Source organism: Arachis stenosperma, chromosome 8 (genome assembly GCF_014773155.1).
Source record: "Arachis stenosperma cultivar V10309 chromosome 8, arast.V10309.gnm1.PFL2, whole genome shotgun sequence".
Classification (NCBI taxonomy): Eukaryota; Viridiplantae; Streptophyta; class Magnoliopsida; order Fabales; family Fabaceae; genus Arachis; species Arachis stenosperma.
In genome coordinates this window covers 16,646,862-16,654,858 of record NC_080384.1, presented here as the reverse complement: position 1 = coordinate 16,654,858, position 7,997 = coordinate 16,646,862, and the positions used below count along the sequence as shown (strand labels likewise).

General features: G+C 34.7%; 1 non-coding gene across 1 annotated transcript; it reads right to left on the bottom strand.

Annotated features, from left to right (window-relative positions):
* Positions 1-7,623: 7,623 nt before the first annotated feature.
* LOC130947078 (small nucleolar RNA R71) lies at positions 7,624-7,731 on the bottom strand. Its single transcript, XR_009072490.1, has one exon. It is a non-coding gene; the product is annotated as a small nucleolar RNA R71 (small nucleolar RNA).
* Between the last annotated feature and the right edge of the window lie 266 nt (positions 7,732-7,997).

Here is a 7,997-nt window from a genome sequence, read left to right as displayed (position 1 = left end):
TTTTATTAATTTATATATGTAATTTTTAATAAATATGAGTGCGTGTTAATTCATATATGTAAGTAAATATAGATATAAATTATGTATTTTATGTGTGTAAATTTTTATAAATATAGCCACAAATTATTTCTAACTAAATATTATCCTAAATGATAATATTTGTTGGCTATATCATTATTGTTTCTAAAAACTCAAGTTTGTTGTTGTTTTTTTTTCCTTGTAACTGTATAAATTTTGTGCACTTGAATCTTGTGTGCAAGATCAGAGGAAGGATGGTATTTCATAGTAGCTAGTTAAGGAAGCTAAGGTTGAGAGACATTTTTATGATCAATCAAATCTGAACGCAAAAGTACACGTATGAATGGCTGGGCAAGTTGCAATATATTAGATATTAAGAACCATAGGAAATTAAAGTGGCATCTTTATGCCATAATATAATGCTGTTAGCCTAATCCAAATCGTAAATAACTGGCACGTTTTCAAAGCATATGTTTGACAATCAGCGGGATGCGAGGTTTTGTTAGGAGCAGGGTGGTGCACTGAGCTTAAACTTGTTGTACGATATATATGCATATGGGTGAAAACTCAGGTGCAGTCGATTTTACGTGAAGTTGATTGCTGAGAGCCGTTAGATAAAAATTTAGTTAAATCATCTAACGACTCTCAATTATCAACTTTACGTGAAATCGACTGTACTTAAATTTTCACTTATGTACGGAAATGTCTAAGTAAAATTACAAAAAATTATATAGCTTATACTCTTATAGTTAGTTATTCGTTACACTCCTTTTAATTTATATACTTTCGCCGTCAAGTCAAGGTGATGTAATTTATGCATTCAGAAACGGCATATAGATTAATGGGGTTAAATTAAAATTACAATATTATTTTATATTTTTTCGGTGTGGGTGGACAAGTAGGCTTGGATTAAATAGTAGTTCAAAATAACGTATAAACAAGTACAATAGTTTTATACAATAACTTGGGGGTGTTACTCTCTGGGTAGCACCTCCCAATACCCCGCTAACGAAATTCGGATTAGCATAGAAGATTGAGTTTCGTATAATATCCAAATGTGACTTTATTAGAAAATCTTTAGAAATTGAAGAATATAATCTCTCTTCTAAAGCAACATGACTATATATATATATATATATATATATATATATATATATATATATATATATATATATATATCTGCCTTGAGAGATCGTGCTAAAGGAGCAACTTATATCATGAGTTGATTATAGATTCAGCTCTGTATACTCTTTTAGTTAGTTATTAACTAATATTTTGTTATTGGTAGGAGTTTCGTACAAAGATTCACCAAAGACGTAAATCCCCAACAAGTTGGTAGCTAGGACCCAGTGCAACACGTGGTGAAAGAGTGAAATCATATATTTATATCAAAATGCTATTTTTTATATCAAAATTAGCTATTAAAACTAATAACTATATGTTTGTATATAAATATATATTATTTAATTTAATTTAATATATATTATATATTTTAAAAGACATATTTTATTTTAATAATTAATTTTAATTATTAATTTTAATATATACCTAATATAATTATATTATATATACATGTATAAACGGTGGCTTTTCTAGTGGTCAAAGAATCCGTGACCAAGAATGGCCAAGTAAATCATACACTAGTTGGTCAACTCCAAGCCATCTTTAGCCAAGAGTTTTAAAAGCTTAATTAGGAATGATAATGAGCATTTATGGGGTCTTTTATTAGTCTCCTGTTTGTTTTCGTTTAAAAAATTCTCTCTCCTTTTCGTCTCATTTTTTGTCATACGTCCCTATTTATTTTTTTTTCACGGAAAAGATAGATATCTACAAATATTTATGAATATTAAATTTTAAAAAATAAAAAAATTACAATTCTAATAAAATTTATAAATTTTATTAAAATGTATTAAACTAAATCTAATTTAAATACATTTAACAGTACTAAACTTAATTTAATATTATTTAACTAAATCTCTAACATATATATATATATATATATATATATATATATATATATATATATAGCATTTAAGTAGTTTTAAGTAGTTTTATTTTAACAAAGATTTATTAACGGATCTCTATAAGACAAATATCTCAATCTCTATCTTCATTTTTATTTATTCGTGGGAACGGATCTTTATTTTTATAAAAATTTAGCAAATTTTTATTTTTTTTTCATCGTAAGTTATCCTTGCAGGTATCTAAGGATTTGAAATTTTTTGCCATCACTAAACTTAACTACTTCTCTCATAAGTACTAGAAAAAAAAGTGCATAAAAATATTTAAAAAAAAAGAATAATCATAATGCTAAACCATATAAACACATAAACAATAAACATGTCAAATGATAACTCATACTATCTTTTTTCATGCATATATATCAAAATGGAGCCGGTCAAATTATTGAGTTAATACTCAAATTCGTCTGTAAAAGATCACGCGATTTTATTTTCGTCCTCAAATGATTTTTTTAATTAAATTAGTCCATAAAAAAATTATTTTAAATCATGTTCGTCCTTCCGTTAACCAAGTGACGTCGTCGTTAAAAATCTGCTGACGTCGAATGTGAGTTGGCAGCCCTCCCAACTAAACGACATCGTTTGGCAACTTGAGAAAGTCTTGCAGTGAAACGCCAGCGTTTTGAGGGTAGAGTGTAACGTTTTACACTTTGTCTTTGATGTCTAACCTCACTTGTTCTTTTTTATTCTCACTGTGACTCTCTGTTTCTCTGACCCGTAAGCAACCATCACGAAGACGAAGAAGACCACCCCATTGTCCGCAACCATTAGAGTAGTCGTGGAGCATTGTTCATGCGTCTGCTCTGGAGCTTGGTAGGAAACTACATAGCATTGTTTCTGCGTTCGAAGTGAGAGGTAAGGTTTTTTGTATCTTGTGAAAAAAATTGGTAACACTATGTAAACCCCTAGTTTTCGCATTATATGATTGAGTCATTGTTAAGAATCTGTTAGTTCATAGGGTTTAGGGTTTCATCCCATGGTTTGGTTTATGATTGGCTATATGCATAACTAAGGAAACACTGTTTTTGTGGCTTAGAAAAATGATAACTATTGTTTGTGTTAATGGAATAATGGTTACTGGTTTAGTTGCTGTGTTATTGATGATTTAGTATTTTTCATGTTCTGTTTTAAATTTTTTATAGGGTTTGGAGGCCTTGCAAGTCTCAGATGGAGGGTCCTTCGATGACATTCATATTTCATCATGGTAGAAATTTTAAAAATGATGAGAAAGAAAGTAGAATCTACAAACCAAATAATACAGAAGTCTTGATAGGGGTTGATGGAGATACGCTTGATGTGTTTTGTTAAAGGATACTATAAGGAACTGGGATATGCTGGAGGGACATATGTTGGTGAAAGGTTTCTTGGCTGTCACTTGAGAGTGGGCTGAGAAAGTTGGAAACTGATAAAGATCTGCTCAAAATGTGTAAGACTTGTAGAAGGAATCACAATGTCATGAACATATTCTTTGAATATGGAGTTTCAGAGCCACACGTGGTGGAATACATGAGTGAGGAAGATGAAGTAATTCTGCCAATCAATGCATCTTTGTTGAAGTTGCCTGATGAGCGGATAATTTGTATACTTTTTGGCATTGTTTTTAGTATGTTTTTGATATGATATAGTTAGTTTTTAGTATATTTTTATTAGTTTTTAATTAAAATTCACTTTTCTGGACTTTACTATGAGTTTGTGTGTTTTTCTGTGATTTCAGGTATTTTCTGGCTGAAATTGAGGGACCTGAGCAAAAATCTGATCCTGAGACCAAAAAGGACTGCAGATGCTGTTGGATTCTGACCTCCCTGCATTCGAAGCGGATTTTCTGGAGCTACAGAAGCCCAATTGGCGCGCTCTCAACGGCGTTGGAAAGTAGACATCCTGGGCTTTCCAGCAATATATAATAGTCCATACTTTGCCTAAGATTTGATGGCCCAAACCGGCGTTCAAAGTCACCTCAAGGAATCCCAGCGTTAAACGCTGGAACTGGCACCCAAATGGGAGTTAAACGCCCAAACTGGCACCAAAGCTGGCGTTTAACTCCAAGAAGAGTCTCTACACGAAATTGCTTCATTGCTCAGCCCAAGCACACACCAAGTGGGCCCGGAAGAGGATTTTTATGTCATTTACTCATTTCTGTACACCCTAGGCTACTAGTTTCTTATAAGTAGGACCTTTTACTATTGTATAGAAATCTTTTGATCACTTTTAGATCTCTAGATCATCTTTGGACATTTTAGTTCTTAGACCTTTGGGAGGCTGGCCATTCGGCCATGCCTAGACCTTATGCTTATGTATTTTCAACGGTGGAGTTTCTACACACCATAGATTAAGGTGTGGAGCTCTGCTGTACCTCGAGTATTAATGCAATTACTATTGTTCTTCCATTCAAATTCCGCTTGTTCTTTATCCAAGATATCACTTGTTCTTCAACATGATGAAGGTGATGATTGACGCCCATCACCATTCTCACTCATGAACAAAGTGACTGACAACCACTCTTGTTCTACAAGCATTTTAGGCTTGGTGAATATCTCTTGGATTCCTGATTGCACGATGCATGGTTGATCGCCTGACAACCGAGTGCTCGCCTGACAAACGAGCCAACCATTCCGTGAGATCAGAGTCTTCGTGGTATAGGCAAGAACTGATGGCAGCATTCAAGAGAATCCGGAAGGTCTAACCTTGTCTGTGGTATTCTGAGTAGAATTCAATGATTGAATGACTGTGACGTGCTTCAAACCTGTAACCTACTGGGCGTTAGTGACAGACGCAAAAGAGTTATTCTATTCTGGTAGGGGAGGGAACCACACCGGTGATTGGCAGCACTGTGACAGAGTGTGTGCATTAGCTTTCACTGCGAGGATGGGAGGTAGCTGCTGACAACAGTGAGACCCTATACGAGCTTGCCATGGAAAGGAGTAAGAAGGGTTGAATGAAGACAGTAGGAAAGCAGAGAGACGGAAGGGAAGGCATCTTCATGCGCTTATCTGAAGTTCCTACCAATGAATTACATAAGTATCACTATCTTTACCTTTATGTTATTTTCGTTCATCACCATATATATCTGAGTTTGCCTGACTAAGATTTACAAGATGACCATAGCTTGCTTCAATACTAACAATCTCCGTGGGATCGACCCTTACTCACGTAAGGTTTATTACTTGGACGACCCAGTGCACTTGCTGGTTAGTTGTGCGAAGTTGTGTAATGCCATGGTATTGAGCGCACCAAGTTTTTGGAGCCATTACCAGGGATTATGAGAGTTGTGAAAAAGTATAGTTCACAATTTCGCGCACCAAGTTTTTGGCGCCGTTGCCGGGGATTGTTCTAGTTTTGAGCAAGCCTCTGGTAACATCAGTGCCAAGATCCGGCAATAACATCAAATTTTTGGTGTTATTGCCCGGGATTGTTCAGGCTGGACAACTGACGGTTCATCTTGTTGCTTAGATTAGGTATTTTTTTTTCGAAATTCTTGAAGATGAATTCTAGAGTTTCATGATGATTTGTTGAAATCTGGCTGGCTGAGAAGCCATGTCTAATCTGATTGGACCGAGGTTTCAACTTATCACCACAAGAGCTTATTGATTTCGTATCAATCTTGCTTTTGGAGCAGTGATTTGCTAAGGCTTGGCTGACCTTTGGTCATGTCTAGTGTTTTGGATCGAAGCTTTCTTTGGAAGCTTGGCTGGCTGTGAAGCCATGTCTAATTCCTGGACCGGAGTCTTAGACTAGCATTGCACTGATTCCTGGAATTCTCATTAAGAATTTTGATACCTTCTTTTTCCACTTAATTTTCGAAAAACACAAAAAAATTAAAAAAATTAAAAAAATCATAAAATTCAAGAATATTTCTTGTTTGAGTCTAGTGTCTCATCCTAAGTTTGGTGTCAATTGCATGCATTCATATGTCTTAGTGATCTTCAAGATGTTCTTGATGATTCACTTGCTCTGATCTTTGAATTCTATTGACTTGAGTATTTTGTGTGTCTCATATGCATTTTCAGTTCATTAGTGTCAGTAGTATACAAACTGCTAAGTTTGGTGTCTTGCATGCATTGTTATTTGATTCTTGTTGCATTTTAATTAAAAATCCAAAAATATTTTTAATTTGTGTCTTTTCAAGTCAATGATACAAGGGATTGAAGATTCAGAACACACTGCAGAGGAATTATACAGAAAAAGCTGAGCATTCAAAAATGCCCAGTGAAGAAGGCAGACTGGCGTTTAAACGCCAGCCAGGGCACCTGGTTGGGCGTTTAACGCCCAAAAAGGTAGCATTTTGGGCGTTAAACGCCAGAATGTATACCATTCTGGGCGTTTAACGCCAGGATGGTGCTAGGGGGAAGATTTTGTTTTCAAATCAATTTTTTTCAAGTTTTCAAAGTTTTTCAAAATCAAATCTTTTTCAAATCATATCTTTTCAATCAAATGTTTTCAAAATCAATTTCTTTCCTTTTTAAAAGATACTTACTAACAATTAATGATTTGATTGAACATTTTTTGCCTTTTCTATTAAGAAAGGTTTTATGTTTGAATCATATCTTTTCTTGTTAGGCAAGTCATTAATTCTCTAAATCATATCTTTTCAAATTGTTTTCAAATCATATCTTTTAAAATTGTTTTCAAATCATATCTTCTCAATCACATCTTTTTAAAACCATAACTTTTCAATCAAATATTTCTAATCACATCTTTTTCAAAATAGTTTTCAATCAAATCTTTTTGATTTCTAATTTCAAAATCTTTTTCAAAAATCAATTGATTTCTTTTTCACTTTGAATTTTCGAAAATTATCAATCAAATTTTCAAAATGTTTTCAAAATCTTTTGATTGAATTTTCGAAAATTCTCTTCCCTCCTCCTCACATCCTTCTATTTATGGAGTACTACTCCTTCTTAATGCACAATTCGAACCTTATCTAATTAAAGTTCGAATTCTTCTTCTCCTTCTTCTTTCTATTTCTCTTTTCCTCTGACACTTCAAGGAATCTCTATACTGTAACATAGAGGATTCCATATTTTCTTGTTCTCTTCTCTTTCATATGAGCAGGAGCAGAGACAAAGGCATTCTTGTTGAAGCTGATCCTGAACCTGAGAGGACCCTGAAGAGAAAGCTAAGAGAAGCCAAAGCACAACTCTCTTTAGAGGACCTGTCCGAATTCTTCAAGGAAGAAGAACCCATGGCAGCCGAAAACAACAACAATGCCAACAATGCAAGGAAGGTGCTGGGTGACTTTACTGCACCTACTCCTGACTTCTATGGGAGAAGCATCTCTATCCCTGCCATTGGAGTAAACAACTTTGAGCTTAAGCCTCAATTAGTTTCTCTAATGCAACAGAATTGCAAGTTCCATGGACTTCCAATGGAAGATCCTCATCAGTTTTTAGCTGAATTCTTGCAAATCTGTGACACAGTCAAGACTAATGGGGTTAACCCTGAGGTCTATAGACTGATGCTATTCCCTTTTGCTGTAAGAGACAGAGCTAGAATATGGTTGGATTCTCAACCTAAAGAAAGCCTGGACTCTTGGGAAAAGCTAGTCAATGCCTTCTTGGCAAAGTTCTTTCCACCACAAAGATGGAGTAAGCTTAGAGTGGAAGTCCAAACCTTCAGACAGAAGGATGGAGAATCCCTCTATGAAGCTTGGGAAAGATACAAACAATTAATCAGAAGATGTCCTTCAGACATGCTTTCTGAATGGAGCATCATAGGTATTTTCTATGATGGTCTCTCTGAACTATCTAAGATGTCCTTGGATAGCTCTGCTGGAGGATCTCTTCATCTGAAGAAGACGCCTGTAGAAGCTCAAGAGCTAATTGAAATGGTTGCAAATAACCAATTCATGTACACTTCTGAAAGGAATCCTGTGAACAATGGGACTAGTCAGAAGAGAGGAGTTCTTGAGATTGACACTCTGAATGCCATATTGGCTCAGAACAAGATATTGACTCAACAAGT